This window comes from Vigna umbellata, chromosome 5, assembly GCF_029865625.1.
Source record: "Vigna umbellata cultivar VRB3 chromosome 5, Vumbellata_1.0, whole genome shotgun sequence".
NCBI lineage: Eukaryota > Viridiplantae > Streptophyta > Magnoliopsida > Fabales > Fabaceae > Vigna > Vigna umbellata.
In genome coordinates this window covers 39,325,656-39,343,795 of record NC_142169.1, presented here as the reverse complement: position 1 = coordinate 39,343,795, position 18,140 = coordinate 39,325,656, and the positions used below count along the sequence as shown (strand labels likewise).

Below are 18,140 nucleotides of genomic sequence, written 5' to 3'. Positions count from 1 at the left end.
TTCACTAAACACTTATGAAACAAAGAAACAAGAAAAATAAATTAACTTTTTTCCTAAATTAAATAATTTATAGGCTTAATACCCTATTTTGTCCCCGGTTTCGCTCGAAAATGTCAAATTAGTTCATCCTTTAAAAAGTGCGTCAATTACGTCCTCACTTAATAAAATTTGTATCAATGAAATCTCTTCCGTTAAATCCGTACAAACAACGTTAACTATTATTCTCTCTCTTCTACTTTTTATGTGCAACCCAATAGGTTTTCACTATCTACTGTTTCATTAATTTACACACACTATAATACTAAAATAGATATTCACGTATTTTGTTTTTCAAATGAACGTATATTCACTCACATTCCCTTAATTTTTTAATACATATTAATCTCCCTAATATTCTCTCTTTAATACTAAAATAGATATTCACGTATTTTATTTTTCAAATAAATGTATATTCACTCACATTCCCTTAATTTTTTAATACATATTAATCTCCCTAATATTTTTAGTAAATGATCACCACTTTTTACATTTTTAATAGTGTGACACTCGTTTTCTCACTTTATTCATAAAATTATATTTTATTTTATTTTACTTACATGAATTGTTTACCTTTTTATATTTTAAATCTTATTTATATATTAGTCGATGTGATATTTTTAAATAAAATAAGGAAAATTAATACCATTTTTTTAAAGTGTCGTTTATTAAAAATATAAGGATATGAATCTGTATATTAAATTCAGAAAGAACACGACTGTGATTTAATCGGGTTTAAGCAAAATTTCCTTGTACTTAAAATTCTTGGAGTTCAATTCTTAGGAATGAAAATAGAAACAAACTCCCAAATTCCAACTTAAAAATATATAAAACTAGTTAATACTTTTGTTAAGATGATTTGAAAATAAAACGCAATATACGGGTTCAGTTTCCAGCTATTAGTGGCTATGAGAAAAGGTTTAAAACGTGTTTTTGCATGTTTTTTATCCATATTTGGTTACTATTTATAGTGCTTCTACCTGCTGTGGTTTCTCTTTATCACTTGCTTTGCTTCTGTAAGACTGTATCTTGTTTGACAGATGTTTACTCAACTGCACTTCACATATGAACAAGAGAGTTACCAAGAGGAGTTCTTCATCCCATATGTTTGGAAGCTAGTACTCTCCAAATGGTATAGAGATTCTCATCCACACACCTTATGATGACTATTTGCAACTTTTTTCCTCTTTTATTGTTCGAACTTTGTTGATTATGGGGGTATATTAAATTCATCATCTTGTTTTTTACTGTAACTTTTGTTGATTACCTTCAAAAATGGTCTTCTTGCTTTGTGCATGTTTCTGATGTGAAATTTATGTCGTCTGCAGTGAATTTGAATTCAATGCAACAGCTATAAATTTGTTTCCAGCTGATATACCTACCAAAGTACGTGTATGAATCTCCAGTATATATTTATATATATTTTTTCGATAAGCTCTATTATATATCTGTATAGCACTCCTTGTAATCAAATAACACAATTGTCTTTTTCCTCTAGTATTTTTGTTCCTCAATCCTTCCATAGTATCTAAACATGCTTGTTGCTGCCACTGCTTATATTACTGTTTCTATGATGGAATGAATACTACATTAGAATTTTTTTTTTCCTGATAAAAGAACAAGCTAAGGAGTTAATATAAGTTCAGCTCATCATCTCTTTCTTTTCATATTTGAAAGGAAATTGAGTTGTTGTTGTCCTGTGATCAAATTTATTTTCTGTGGTCAAAATGGAAAAATAAAGGATAATGTTTTCCTCTCTGTTTGGTTCACTTTTTTTTCAAAATACTAGAGTTCTAAAAACAAAGTAAAAGTTGTTTTGCAGCTTTGTTTCTCCATACAACATTGCTTCAATTATTTTTAAATGAGAGAAAAAACGAGGCTAGAATGTGCAACTTATTTCTAAAAACTACTTCAGTCAGTTTTCCTTTTCTTGTCTAAAACCCACTTTATCCCTGCCTTTCTTTTATCATCAGCTCCCTAATCCGGAAGAGTTTTTCACCATTTTTTTAAGTACAAGAAAAACTAGGAAAAAAGCTGAGTCAAGCAATACTAGTAAGGTCTTGTCTGCTGTCATTATTTCAAGTGATAGAACTTATTCCCGTCACATTTGTGTAATGCATAATTCTAGCTACGTTTCCTTTAATTCCTAAGCAACTTAATTGTTACTTGTCAGTAAAGAACCTAATTTGCACCAGCCATTCTCTTTGACTGATGAAAAAAATAATGGAAGAATTGGTTTTTTATGGTATTTGATTTGTTGTTTTTGTTTCTTTTGCATAGGTTTGACATACTTATACATTAACTTGGATTATTGTCTTCAATGACAAAATTCACTGTGTTGCAGAAACTTGACAATGAGGTGGAAGGAAATACATTCCAAAACAGTGACTTTGACGAAGTCTGAGTATCAGCTTGATCCGTTGCCAAGTACTCCAATTCTGTTTGTGAGTATTTGTATAGATAAATTAGTTACAAAAATGTAATGTTCTCATTCTTTTCTGTTCATAAATTTTGAGTGTAATTGTTCACTCCTGAAGATGAAAGTGGTTTGAGATATCCATGTAATGAATAAATGATGATGCTAACATGTCATCCATGTTATGTCAGTTTATACAAGTTTTCCATCACTTGCACTTCCTTTTATGATTTTGTAGTAGTTTTATGATAAAGGCAAATCATCTTGGTACATCTTGATTTAGTTATTTAATATGTAAAAAAATAATAATTATGTTGTAATGTCAAAGAAGATCAATTTGTCCTTAAATTATACAAAATATGATTGAGATGTTTTTTACATATCTAACAACTAAATTATAATTTTTACTTTTACCAAGACTTTTTAATCACTATATTATCACCCATTTATATTGTAAGTTTCTTTGTTTTAAAGCTTTTTATTTTTACAAATAAATTTTTTTTTCTCTATTGTATGTTACATACAGATTTATCCGTATGTAAAAAAAATATTTTCTTTTATATATTATATACAGATATTATATATGGATTTATCCGTATATAAATTATATACGGATTTATCCGTATATAAATTATATACGGATTTATCCGTATATAATTTATATACGGATATATCCGTATATAATTTAGCTACGATGATTTTATATACGGATTTTTGTCCGTATATAAGTTGTATGTAACCAAGTGCTATATACGGACTTTGGGTCTTATATACGGATTTTGGTTGTATGTAATTCAACTTTTTCTTGTAGTGGAAAAATAGTTAACGCCGTTTGTACAGATTTAACGGAAGGGATTTCATTTATACAAATTTTATTAAGTGAGTACGTAATTGACGCACTTTTTAAAAGATAGACTAATTTGACATTTTCGAGCAAAATTGGGGACAAAATAGGGTATTAAGCCTAATTTATAATAGGTTAGTTTATAGAAATGATCTGGTATAAACTTTTTATTTTCAACTTATATTTGAATTTATAAAAAGGTAATTTTTTAACTTATTTGTATTTCTAGATAAATTTTATTTATTTATTGTAATTTTGCTATCTATATTTATTGATAAGTTTGTCTCCATAAATTTGTATTTATACTTTGATGTTTGACTAAAAACCTTCCATGCTAGGTGTCAATAAATCTTCCCTCTAGTGGTGGCTATCAATTTTCATAACATTTGATATTGGCCGTAGTATACAAAATCCAAATTACTCTTTTTCTTCTTTCATGTACGATCTAAATACAATGCATTGAAGAAATTAAAAATGGCTTAAATTCTACCTCAAATACCACAATTAAGTCCGTTCGTCTACGACTAAAATCAAGTTCACATTGCTTTTTCTTCCTAAGTATGGCAGTGTGTCAGAATACTACCCAATTTTATTTTTTATTTTTTCAAAGGAAGAGAAATGAGATGTAATTGCTTTGAAAGAAAGAAAAAGAAACGTTGGTTATAATGTTACATCAAATTTATTTATAAATGTCATATCCTTTTTAATTCTCATTTTCATAAATAAAAGAGGATGGCGTCAATGCAATAATTGTGTTTTAAGATTTTGGGAGAAAGAATATATATATATATATATATATATATATATATATATAGGTTTAATTGCTTGTTGCTTGTTTTGTCTCCAGTTTGGCTATAACGTGTCAAGTTAGTCCACAATTTTAAGAAAGTTTCAATTATGTCCAAACTTGGTTTAAAAGTGTCAATTTCGTCCAAACGTAGTAAAATTTGCTTGAATCAAGTCCCTTCCGTTAAATCCACATAAACGGACCTTAATTCTTTTTCTCTCTCCTCTGTTGCTCTGCTCCTCTGCACAACAGCAGACCCTCTCTTTCTTTTGAATATTTGCATACACTAAATGAATAGTTATAGTGATCACAATGACAAAGTGAAGCAACGGTTATAATTTTTGTTATAGGGATGAAAATAATGCATTTGCACTAAAAGTTGTCTATCATATTCTATATGGTAGTGTCTAATTTGGTCAATCAATATTTTAAGAAAATAAAAAGGTGTAAACAAATAATCATTTCAATGAAAAGTTTGAAAGAACGAAAAACTTTTAAATAATTTTCAATATCTTTTATTTTAATAAAATTACTTTCTTTATGTTTTAATAAATATTTTTTCGTATTTTATTTATATAAAACATACGCTTATATTTTTAAAACTTTATTTTTTACCTTTTTATATTTTTATTCAATATTATATCTTTAAATAAAATAAGAGAAATGTGTTGTTTACTAAATATATCAGGTAGATTAATTTTATTTTTATTAAAATTATAGTTGAGACGAATGTGAATTCTAAATCTAGAGGACATATAAATGTCACACATAATATTAAAATCTTCTTTAACATCATTTTAAAGAAGGTAAATGATATTTCTGCAATTATAATTTTTAATTTAATTGGTCTATACATAACTCTCCAAACTATTTAAAACATGTTTCTATTATAATTTATAAATACAGTTTAACTAAAAAATTATTGTTTTATAATAATCAAGTTCAGTTTTAACTAGTAATTAAATAGTTTGTTAATAAAAATTTTCTTTTATGGAGTGGATCCTTCTCTTTTGACAGTAAATGGAGACTCTTCCATTCCAGAAATGTGAACCATTTGATTATCTTCCTATTTTAATTAACCTCTTTATATATAACAATTACATTATATGTATCTCTTAATCTAAACTATTCATTTAAATTCAAATATTAAAATAAATTTTAGTGTATGCAAATATTCAAAAGAAAGAGAGGGTCTGCTGTTGCACAGAGAAACATAGCAGAGGAGCAGAGGAGAGAGAAAAAAATTAACGTCCGTTTCTGTAGAATTAACGGAAGGGACTTGATTGATGCAAATTTTACTACGTTTGAACGAAATTGACACTTTTAAACCAAGTTTGGACGTAATTGAAACTTTTTTAAAATGGTGGACTAACTTGACATGTTGCAGCCAAACTGGGAACAAAGCAAGCAATTAAACCTAGATTTTAATATATAAGTATCTATTTTGTGATGATTATTTAATTTTAATTATGACTCAATTTTTTATTAAAGGCATCTCTTTAACTATTACAAACAAAAATTTAAATTATAATAAATTTTAGTAACTAAAAATTGGTTGAAAAAATAATTTTTTAATTAGAGACTAATTCGATTAATAGTCAAAATCACACCAGACTAATTTAGATATTAATTTATAATAAAAATTATTTTAGTTACCAATTTAAAAAATAATTATAATTTTTATTTATAATAAAAATTATTTTAGTTCCAATAATTTTTAATTTATAACTTAATATTTAAACTAATAGTTGTTAATTACTTTTTATCATTAAATTGATCATTATTTAAAATTTTTCTTTGAATAATCATTTTAACAAATTCAAATTACATCCTATATTTTTAAATTACAGGCCCAAAAAAATGTGATTTTTTACTGAACTTAGACTTATAATTATGTTATGAAAAAATGGTCATTACTTTGTAATTTCAAAATATAATTTAATAGACACCCTTTGTTGTAAAAGAGAACCCACATTTTAACTAAATAAAAATGAGAAAATTAATATAATATACACGTGTTTGGTATCACTTTAATGAATCAAAAGCCTTTCAATGTGGCCTTTATCCATTGGAACCAAACCGATAGACCTTAACGATTGATCACTTTTGTTGTTATTAAAAAATTAAATAACCAAACTCACAATCCCCAAAAATATAAAAAAAATGAGAAAAATATTACAGGGATAGGATTTCCGCCAGAATAAGCTATAATAAACTCACATAACTAATAATATATCATTTTACTATAAAACATTAAAAAGGAAGAACAAGTACATGTGAACACTTTTTCATTTGAAAACTAAATCTTTGAAAATTTTCAACCGGATCTAGACAGTGCCACCAATAAATGTTGACAGATCAAGGCAAGGACAATTCTCTTTTATATATCATTTTTAAACGCACATTTTATTATACACATTAATTTGAATTCGTTAAATAAGTACAAAATTGTGTAAAACAACTTCAAAACAAAATATAATTTAAAGAATAATATTTTAGAGATAATAATCAATCAATATATTGAGTTTCAATTATTTTAATATTAAAAGGATTTTATTTTATTATTTTAAAATATATTATCTTTTTATAAATTATTATTTTAGAGTTTTCTGATTTTTTTATAGGAGTTTTCATCCTCTTATCGTTTTATTGAATAATTTAGATAGTAGAATTGATTTTGGCGACGACCTCTTCAATTTAGACGATTGTTTTCTTAGATGAAGTAAGTTGGTTTTCAGTTGTACCCTGATTGTGTTTTTGTTGTTCGTAGGAGCATATATGACTTCTTATGTGTTTGAAATTCTTTTTAGGCTTTTTAGAGCGATTTGATCATCTATCTAGTAAAGGAAGCTAAATATCATTATCTTAAGTTTTGGTGAAATCTGAGTTATGTGTGTCNGACGTTGTTACTTCGCCCCCTTTCTTCTGCAGATTCTGGAGAGCAATATAAAATAGGGCAAGGATCCATGGTTACCTGACAAACCACAAGAGAGAAAGCTAGATATTTTGGAGAAGAAAGAAGTTGATGCGGAAATGATAAGTGACGGTTGAGTCAATCAGGTTTTTTCAAATATCCTTTCGCATTAATGAGGGGAAACTGACATAGAGTGGTGTGCACCGTAGGATCAAGATGATCTAACGGCTCTGTTTTTGAGACTTTGTAACTACCTTAAAATTGGGAAAACCTAAAGGTTTGTTTGGCAAAACGAAGCGTCGAAATGAAACGATGCGCAGTAGAGACTCCCCACGACGACCATCACTCCGAAGTCCTACAATCAACCTACCCATACAAACCGAACGGTTAACTCGGACTTGGGGGGCATTATGTATAGTAAGATACCTAAGCCGAACAGTGAGCGTCCACATACGATAATGATCGCTCTATCCACTAAGTTATAAAGCGCTAGTATCCGCATCCAATAACGATTGTTCTATCTACTGAGCTAGAAGCGCTCGTCAACCAAATCAAACAGGTTTAGCGCACGTTAAAAGTCAAGCCAGACTCACTTAACCAGGTCAAACCAAGTTTAACGCTCAGCCAAGTTAAATGATGTTGGGCCAATCGGCCTAACATTTAAATAATTGGACCAATAGTCCAGCAAAAGACGAAATAGTTAAAAATATCTAATTAAATATATTAATAACGCTGATTATGGGCATATACCCAGATTTTAAGGTAAATCTGTTTAAGGTAAGTTTGTTGTAGATTTTATTAAGGTTAAATACAAGAAGGGGAGAGCAAGCAAGGTACGTTCTATGGAATACTGAAAAATACTTTACGATGAGAATAAAATCATTTTCCTTGAGAATTGAGGTTCCATAACCCATGCCTGACTTGAGCATCAGAATATCTTCGTAGGTACCCCCTCTCCCCCCCCCCCTCTGTTGGAGTCGACGAGCTGTACAATTTGAAGGAGAGTGAACGAATTCCAGAATGGTGAACAAGTGACATCAATTAAGGAGAAGTGAGTTTCCAAGATATTTAGAAGCAGCAAAGACACACCAGCAAGGTCCGTATCTCGGTCCAGAATATTTATACCGAAACAAGTATTTTTATAAAAATCCAATTCACCCCCCCTCTTGATGTTGAGAAACAAAGCTCATCAATTCTAACAATTGGCACCAGAGCTGGTTTTCAAAAATTATTTGAAAAACAAATCGATTAACCTTTTTGTCTAATCGATTGTTCGATCTTGAAATGGCTTTTGTTTCTCAGACTTTTAGTGAAGGTGCATTCACAAATATACCACCTCTATTTGCTGGCGAAAAATATGCCTTTTGGAAAATAAGAATGCAAATTTTCCTTGAATCAGTAGACAAGGGTGTGTGGGATGCTACATTCAATGGTCCATTTGAACCCACTCATGTGATAAATGGAAAAACTATTTTGAAAAACTTTTCTGAGTGGACTCAGAAGGAAAACCGGAGAGCACAGTATTAAAACACGTAATTTTATTGCTTCTACTCTCACAATAATGATTTTTTCAAGGTTTCCCAATGCAAGACAGCTAAAGAAATGTGGAAAGTTCTTTAAGTCACACAAGAGGGGACAAATGAAGTCAAGCGGGCCAGAAAGATCTCCCTGGTGCAGGAGTATGAGATGTTCAAGATGAAAGCTAGAGAGACCATTTATGACGTGCAGAAAAGGTTCACACATATAGTCAACCATCTGATGTCTCTCGGCAAGGCTTTTGAAAGGGAAGAAATCAACATCAAAATTCTGAAAAGCCTAAACAAAAGCTCGCAACCTAAGGTAACTGCCATTTCCGAGTTAAAAGACTTGACTAACATGAATATGGAAACTTTGTTTGGCAAGCTTAAGGAACATGATCTGGAGCTTGGTAGATTAAGGGAAGAAGAGGACATTGAATAGAAACAATCGATTGCACTCAAGACTACAAACAAAAGATCCTCCAAGAAGGTTGAATCTGATGTAGAGTTAACTGAGAAAGAGGTCATGAATATGATGGTAAAAAGGTTTACTAAATTCATGAAAAATAGAACTACTGCAATTGACTATGCAGGTAACTCTAAAGGAAGAAGAAAGAACTCCAAGACCAGTATTGTTACATGTTATGAATGCGGCAAAGATGGTTGATAACGGTTGAATTTACCATTATCTATGATGCAATTTTGTTACTAAATTAACCCTTTTTGACTTTGAAGTTTGTTTAAACTCTTATTTTAGGTGAATTTGGTGAAAAGTGAATAGAGGTTATACTTAATGAGTTTTATCACTAATTCCCTCAATTTTGTAGGTTATTGGTATGATTGGAAGAGGAGAAAAAGTATCAAGGAGTTGGAACCCAAGAGGGACAGCAAAAGCACCGGAAAAGAAGGCTAAAGAAGGCGCAACGCACTTGGTTACCCTCTTTTGGGGCCCTAGGCGTTGGTTGTCACGCAACCACGCCTGGTTGCCCTCTTTAGGGGTCCTCGGTGTGGGAAGTCTCGCAAGGGCACCTGCTCCCCCATTTCGGGTGTTGAGCGCCACTCATCTTGTAAGCACACTTGGGCGCCCCCTCCAAGGGCGTTGAGCGCCAGTCAGCTACATTGCAAGACGCCTGGTTGCCCTGAGCCAAGGCGTTCAGGGCTAGTCTCTTCTTAGTTGCGCCTGCTTGCCCCTAGTTAGGGAGTTGAGCATCAGTGACGTTGGCTCATGATCAAATTTTGATCTATTTAAAGGCTTTTACACATTAGGGTTGGTATCTTTTGGCAGTTGAAGCAAGGAAACACTATTTTCGACCCTTTGGAGGAAGATTGGGCATGTAGGAGCTTTCCTTTCCACTTTCTAGGGTTTTCATTCATTCATTATTCCATTGTAAGCCAAGGTTCTCCATGACAATGGAGAGCTAAACTCATTTGTTGTTAGGGATGATGTAACCTCTAAACTTTCATGTATTTGAACATGTTTTAAACATTTTATGCTTCTTTCATTGAATGTTAGTGATTTTCTCCTATTCTTAATGCTTGTCTTGTTTTGGCCATTCATGACTTGATATTTCATTTGTTTGAGTATTGGGAAATATCTTATGAATCATGATCTGGAGGATTTCAGCCAAAGGGAATATTGTCTAGCGATATGGATTGAGCGTTTGATTGTCATAAGCTTCTTTTCTTTTAATGCAGAATTGGTTATTAGGGATTCAAGCGATTGAGGTCTAATAATTAAAACTATGCTTTTTAAGTCGAGGGATCAAGTTCTAAGTAATTTTGTAAGTGACATTAACATTCCAATGAAGAAGATGAGTTCTAATATGCATGAAAGTGAAGTAGGTGAAATCTAACCCCAACAATATCATCATCTCATATCATCAATATCATTCACTCATTCTTGCTTTTAGTCGAAAAGATCAAGATTTTACATTTAAGTTTATGTTTACTTTTCTTGCATTTTACTTTTAATCATTGATTTTACAAGATTGTTGAGTAACACGAGTCTCTTGGGAAACCATACTTGGTCTTACCATTTTATATTACTTGATACGATTTGGTACACTTGCCAATAAGATAACAATGGTCATATCAAAATAGAGTGTCCAGGGTTGAAAAACAAACAAAAGGCTTACTCCAAGTATCCACAAGACAAGAGAAGAAGTAAGTAAAGGAAGATTTACATTGCCTGCGAAAACAGTGATGGTGATTCATCAAGTGATGTTGATCAAAGTGTAGAAGAGGAGTCAAATCTGTGTTTTATGGCTGGTTCAACACATTCGGAAGACAATGATAGCGATTTTGAAAATAAGTCAATCGAAGTAAAGTATCACATGCTGCTGGACACATATCAAGAACAACATGAAGAAGCTATGAAATTGCAATACAAGGTAAATCGATTAAACTCTGAAAGAAGAGATTTTGAATATCGTATTAACAACCTTGTTGATGACAATGAAAAGCTTAGAAATGAACTTGAAATTGCTTTAAAATCTGTTGGCAATGTTAAAACTGAGATCAAGATTGTAGAAACAGAATGTGTAAATTGCCCTACTCATATTGAAAAAATAGAATACTTGACCAGCATGTTATCTAAGTTTACTCTTGGTAGAGTAATTTGGAAGTTGTGTTAAAGTCACAAGGTAGAGCATTTAACTGGCAAGGTATTGGTTATAAGGCTAAGAGCAACAAAATTAATTTTAAGAAATTTATTGATCTGAGCAAACCTGTTACCAATACTTGTTTTTACTGCAATATTATTTGTCATACAGTAAGAAACTATTATTATAGAAAGGTTGGTGTTCCAAGATAAAAATACAAGTGGATTCCAAAGGAACAACCTCCTATAACTAACCATAAAGGCCCCAAGTTTATTTGGGTACCTGCATCGAAATCGTTTGAGAGTTTTTTGCAGGAAAGAAAGTTGCTACAGAAGTACATAAGTGCTCAAGGATGGATTGCAGTGGAATATATCAAAGATTCTTGATTAACTCGATGTGGTAACGAAAACTGTTAATTTCATGCAATCATGCATTATAAGTTTTTGTATGTGAATGTATGTTGTGTGCATGCTAACAGTTGAAAAACTGTTATTTTTAGACTTAATTTTGACCTTAAAGACAACATTTATGACTTAGAAACTAGCTTGTAATCATGCTTTTGCTTATGTTTTGGAAATAAGAGAGTTGGATGGGTTTTATGCTTGATTTTCCTTGTTTTTGCAGGTTTTAAGATGAATTGAATGGAGGAAGTGAAGTAGCCATAAGTTGGAGTTCGAAAAAGTGCACAAAAGAAGAGCCACAAGTACCGCTCAGCGGAAATTACCACTGAGCAGCACTTTGAAGTCCCCCAGTCATCGCTAAGGGGCAAAACTGCAGTTGAGCGTCAAATAAAAGAACCGCACTTACCGTTGAGTGGTAGTTACCGCTGAGCGGCATTTTAATGGGCCTTGGGCCACTTTTCTGTAATCTTTAGGAGTCTATATAAGGTTTTAGTCGACCTAGGGTTAGTATCTTTTGGCATAACGAAGCAAAATCACACTTTCTTCACCCTCTTGGAGGAGGATTTTGGATGCTCAAGCTCCACTCTTAAAATTCTAGGGTACTATCTTTCATTCTTTCATTATTTTACATCTAGTTTCACCATGATTATGGTAAACCTTCATTGTTGTTGGGGAATCATTGTAATCCTTTGAAGCTCTCATGTATTGAATTGGTTTTTTAATCCATATGCTTTCTTTCATTAATTGTTACGGTTTTTCTTCTATACTCTATGCATGCTTTATTTAACTCATTCAATTGCATGATCATTGATTTTATTTGTATGGACACATATAGATAAATCTAGACATGAAGATATTCTCCCAATAGTAATATTGCCTAGATATAGGGATAGAAGGATTGGTTGCCTTTAAGCTTCTGTGCGAATGTAATGCATGAATAATTGCCAGGGAGACAAGACATTGTAAACTAGTGATTAGGAGTAGGCTTTCTTCACCAAGACATTGGGTTTAAGGTAAATTAGAAAGTGGCATTAACATTAATGAAGAAAGATGAATTCTTGAATACATGAGAGTGGATAGGATTAATTGAAGACCCCAACAACATCATCATTCTATAATTTCAATCACTTTTGCTTCTTTTGATCCAATTGATCAATACATGCATTCATATTTAATTTTCAGTATTTGCATTTAAACCTACAAGAATTCGTTCACAAGTCTAATTTAATCAATAAATCACATAATTGTTTAGGTCATGAGTCCTTTGGGAAACGATACTTGGTCTTACCATTTATTATTACTTGATACGATTCGGATACACTTGCCGAGGGTTAACAAGTTTTTGGCGCCATTATCGAGGACTCGTGGTTTAATTATTCTATTTGTGTGATTATTGATTAACTTTGACTTGATTTTTTTATCTTTTGATCTTTTTGTTTATCTTTTTATTTTTTTATTTTTATCTTTTCTATCTTTTTGTTTTATCTTCTTATCCTTTTTTTTATTTCTATTTTTCTATCTTTTTAGTTTATCTTTTCTATCTTTTTGTGCTAACAATTGTTTCTAGAGTCTTGTGCTCTTGTGTATGCAGGATACAATTAAGACTAGGAGCAAGAAAACTTTGGAACTTATTCTTGAAGGATTGGACGAAAGTAGAAGGAGAAGGAGGATCCGAACTTCTAGAGAACTATTTCCTTCTCCGGAAACACTTCTACAACCTTCACCACAAAGATTTAACCAAAGTAATGAAGAGATGGCTGCAGAGAACAATAGTAGACGTACTCTGGCAGATTACACCACGGTTGTTGGCCCTCATCACTTTAATAACATTGTTAGGCCGAGGGTCAATGCTGCAAACATGGAGGTGAAATCGGCGTTGATAAAATTGGTTAAGAGCAACTAATTTAATGGGTTATCGCATGAAAGTCCATATGAGCATCTCACCACATTCAACGAGATTTGCAACACGGTAAAGATCAATGGTGTGTCGGATGAAGCAATAAAGCTTAGTTTGTTTCCTTTCTCATTAAGAGGTAATGCTAAGTTATGGTTGAATACTTTTTCAGCGAAAAGCTTTACTGAATGGGAAGTCGTGGTTTCAAAGTTCTTAAACAAGTACTTCCCACAATCTAAAATCAACAAAGGGAAGCAAGAGATATCTTCTTTTAGACAAGGCATGGAGGAGACGCTAGGTCAAGCCTTGGATAGATACAAGAGCTTGTTGAGATAGACGCCCACTCATGGCTTTGACGAAGCAACAGTAGTCATTCTTTTCCTTGGAAGTCTTGGTTCACAAACCAATTTGATGCTAGATGCCTCATCTGGAGGTAATATTAAACGCAAGACTCCAGAGGAAGCCACTGAATTGATTGACAACATGGCTACAAATGATAATGAGATGCATAATGAGAGAGGAGCTCCAATTCAACAGAAGGGGGTTCTACAATTGCAATCTCAAGACGCCTTGCTTGCACAAAATAAGATCATAACTCAACAGTTGGACAATTTGACAAAGACACTTGCTCAGTTGCCAAAGGAGCTAAAGAACGCTGCACAGGTTCAACAACAACTCTGTAAACTATGTGGTGGTGAGCATATCAATGCTCAATGCGCTTTTCCAGTGGAGGCTTTAGAAGATGTCAATTTCATGGCCAATCAATTTCCATACCGCCAAGGAAACTACAACCAAGGGTGGAAACCACACCCAATCATGGGTCAAGGTCATAATAGACAAGCTGGACAAGTAGGACAGTTTAATAGACCACAGCAACAACCATCAATGTGGCAATACGTATCTGCATTAAATGAGAAATCATCAAAGCTTGAAGAAACTCTTCAACAATTTATTCAGGTGATCATCTCCAATCATAAAAGCACTGAAGCTGCAACTAGAACTTTGGAGATACAGATGGGCCAAATGGCTAAGGATTTGAAGGATATGCCTAATAAGAGTTTTGGGGCTAATACTGAGGTTAACCTAGGGAAGAGTGTAAAGTTATGTTAAGTGCAGATGACAAGAGCGTTGATGAGAAAGAGAGTGTTGAGTTGGAAAAAAAGAGAGAATTAAAAGAAGAGGGGAGAGAAAAAAATTGAGATAAGTGATAAAATTCTTCCTTATCCTAAGGGGAGTAAAAAGATTGAAAAAGAGAGACAATATGGGCGCTTTAAAGATATCTTCAGGCAATTGGAGATTACAATACCTTCGAATGAAGCATTGCAACAAATTACAGCTTATGCAAAGCATATGAAGCAAGTCTCCACAAAGAAGAGATATCTAGATAAAAAGGGAGATTGCAGTGTTATTCACAAGAAGCCACTTCCTCCAAAAGTGAAAGATCCAGGAAGTTTTACTATTCCTTGCATCATAAGGAAGGAGAAAATAAGGAAAGACCTAACTAATTTAGGGTCAAGCATTAATTTGATGCCTTTATCTATGCTTGAAAGAATTGGTGATCTTGAAGTCAAGCCAACAAAGTGATGAAAAAATTTTTAATCCCCGAAAACGGAGTCAAAAACTTGTTAGACCTCGGCAAGTATAACCGATTCATAAAAGTAATAATAAAAGGTAAGACCAAGTATCGTTTCCCAAGAGACTCACGGCACTAAACAATTATGTGATTACTCAACTAATTAAGACTCTAAAGAAAATATTTTGGGGCTTTTGAATGCAAATGCAATAAAATAAACATGAATGCAATTTGATCAATTGAGGCTAAACACAAGAATGAATGAATGAAGTTGATGATATTGTTGTTGGGGTTTAGATTTCACCTAATTTACTCTCATGTATTTATGAATTCGTCTTTCTTTTCATTAATTCTAATGTTACTCTCTAAATTACCTTAAACCCGATGTCTCGGCGAAGAAAGCCTAATCATATTCACTAGTTTACAATGTCTTGTCTCCTTGGCAATTAATCATGCATTATAGTGAACAGCAGCTTACAGGCAACCAACCATCATACTCTTATGTCTAGGTTTATACTATTGTTGGGAGAGATTCCCCAGATCTAGATTTCTCCGTATGTGTCCAAATCGACAAAATCAATAATCATGACATCGAATGAGTTAAACAATGCATGCTTTGAGCAAAGAGGAAAAACCCTAACAATTAATGAAAGAAAGTATGTATCTTAAAGAAGATCTTGAAGAACAAAATTCAATACATGAGAGTTTAAGAAGGTTACATCTTTCCCAACAACAATAAGGGTTAGCCCTCCATCGACATGGAAGAACTAGATGAATAATGGAATGAAAGAATGAAAGAGATAGAAAAACCCTAGAAAGAGAAGAGGAGAGCCGTCACCATCTCCAAATCTACCTCCAAGGGGTGAAAAGTGTGTTTTTGTGCTTAAGCCAACAAAAGATACTAACCCCAGGAAGACTAAAGCCTTATATAGACTTCTAAATATTAGAGAAAATTAAGCCCAAGCCCATAAGAATAATAGAAAATGGGTCCAAGCCAAAAACAGATCATAAAAATTACAGAAAATTGGCCCAAAGCCCAATAAAGTGGCGCTCAACGGTAATTACCGCTCAGTGGTAAGTCTGTTTCTTCTATTTTGCCCCTCAGCTACATTTTTACCCCTCAGAGATGCCAACGGGTCCTTGAAACTTCCGCTCAGCGGTAATTGGCGCTGAGCGGTACTTGCGGCTTCTCTTCTTTTGCACTTTTTGTGTCCTTTTCTGATTCCATCTCTGTCCCACTTCACTTTTTTCATCAAATTCATCTCAAAAACCTACAAAAACAAGGAAATTAAGCATAAAACCTATCCAACTCTCTTATTTCCAAAAACTTAAGCAAAAGCATGATTCCAAGCTAGTATCTAGTCATAAAGGTTGTTTTTTATATCAATTTTAAGTATAAAAATAACAGTTTTTCAACTGTTATCACAACCCCAAACTTAGAACTTTGCTTGTCCTCAAGCAAAACAAAACCTGGCTTAAATGAAATAATAATACTACAATGGTCTAGCACACTAAAAAGCATTTTTCTCTTAGGACAAGTAAATAACTCATGAATACTCATCATAGAAAGATTAGTCAAGATATAATGATGTTTTAGCCAATCAAGCTTCAACTATGGTGCTCACATAATCAAGACATACGCAACAGATGCAAGCCTCATCAACAACTAAGCAAGAATGTTATCATAAAGTGCATGGAAATATTCCTCACCAAAGATAGTGTTTCACTCAAGCACTCAAAAGTATTTCACTGAAGCACTCAAAAGTGTTTCACTCAACTCAAAGGTGTATAGTAAGGTGACACTCTTACACTCTACTATAACAATGTCACATGAATCAACTTTGTCTTTCATTTAACCACAAATCAAACACACTTGCAAGCAAGTTATCAGCACAAGGGCTTTTCAAGGCTTGTATTAAGGCTAGGCTAAGAAGAAAATTGGTTTTTCTAGACAACAAAATTCCTTGAGCTAAGAGAGTGCCTAATTCATTCATTAACAATAATCTCTCTTTCTTCTTTTTTATGTGAGAAACCAATATTCAACTCATTCCTAAACTTTACTTGCATTGAGCTTAACCTTTTCTTTTCTTTCTTTCTTCTTTTTTGCTTTTTTCTTTTTGCTTTAGGCTTTTGCCCAATGCTCTTTAATGAATTTCACAAAGTTCTTTTCGGTTTCTCACCACCCCAAACTTGAATCATTCTCCATTACCACAAAAACATACTCTACTTAACTCAAGGTAAGGATTTCAAAAAGGGCTTTTCCACTTTTCAAATTTAGGCTCAAGGTGCAAAGATTAGAGAAAACATTGATCTTTATTGGGTTCACCTATAAAAATTGGCTTTAAGGGAGAAGAAAAACATGGCCTTGATCATTTGTAACAAGCAAGCAAGTGGTTCAATCATAGAAAATTAGGCAAAATCAAGCATGCTTCCAAAGTAATAGCACTCAATCAATCAAAACCTCTGGAGCATAATCTCTCACAGGTTAACTCAAGTTTCACAATTTGATAAACATCTTGCCTAACATATTAATCATGCATATGGTTTTTTAACAAAACTATGAGCAACCACCATCTATGCTTAAAAAGCCTCAACAATCATTAACTCAACATGCATCATAGAACAATAGAGCAAACACAAGAATATTGCTCATCACAAACAACAGTTTATCACATCATACCAACCATTATAGCACAAAAACAAAAATAAAAACAAAATAAAAAAAATCCAAATAAACAAAGACCAAAAAAATCATCATTCTACAGCATCCATCAGTAGATGCTCTCATCTGAATCTTCCAGCATCCATCAGTAAATGCGAATCCTTATATCAACATCCATCAGTAGATGCTAATCTTTCTCATCTTCATCGACATCCATTAGTAGCTGCCTTCAGTAGCATCCATCAGTAGACGCTTAATCACATAGCATCCATCAGTGGACGCTATCATTCCTGCAAAGTAAATTCAAATCTAGGAGAAAAAGTTAGAAATTGAGTTGCCTCCCAATAAGCGCTTGTTTAACGTCACGAGTCTGACCCAAAATCCTCTAGCATCCTTCAGTAGATGCATATCTTTATCACCAACACCCAGCAGTAGGTGTATACAAACATAGTATCCTTCAGTAAATACTCTTCCACTAACATCCATCAGTAGATGC

At 32.7% G+C, this 18,140-nt stretch overlaps 1 long non-coding RNA gene across 1 annotated transcript; it reads left to right on the top strand.

Moving 5' to 3' along the window:
- Positions 1–1,047: 1,047 nt before the first annotated feature.
- LOC148198326 (uncharacterized) lies at positions 1,048–2,664 on the top strand. Its single transcript, XR_015786642.1, has 3 exons — positions 1,048–1,168; positions 1,365–1,422; positions 2,381–2,664. It is a non-coding gene; the product is annotated as an uncharacterized LOC148198326 (long non-coding RNA).
- The last annotated feature ends 15,476 nt before the right edge of the window (positions 2,665–18,140 follow it).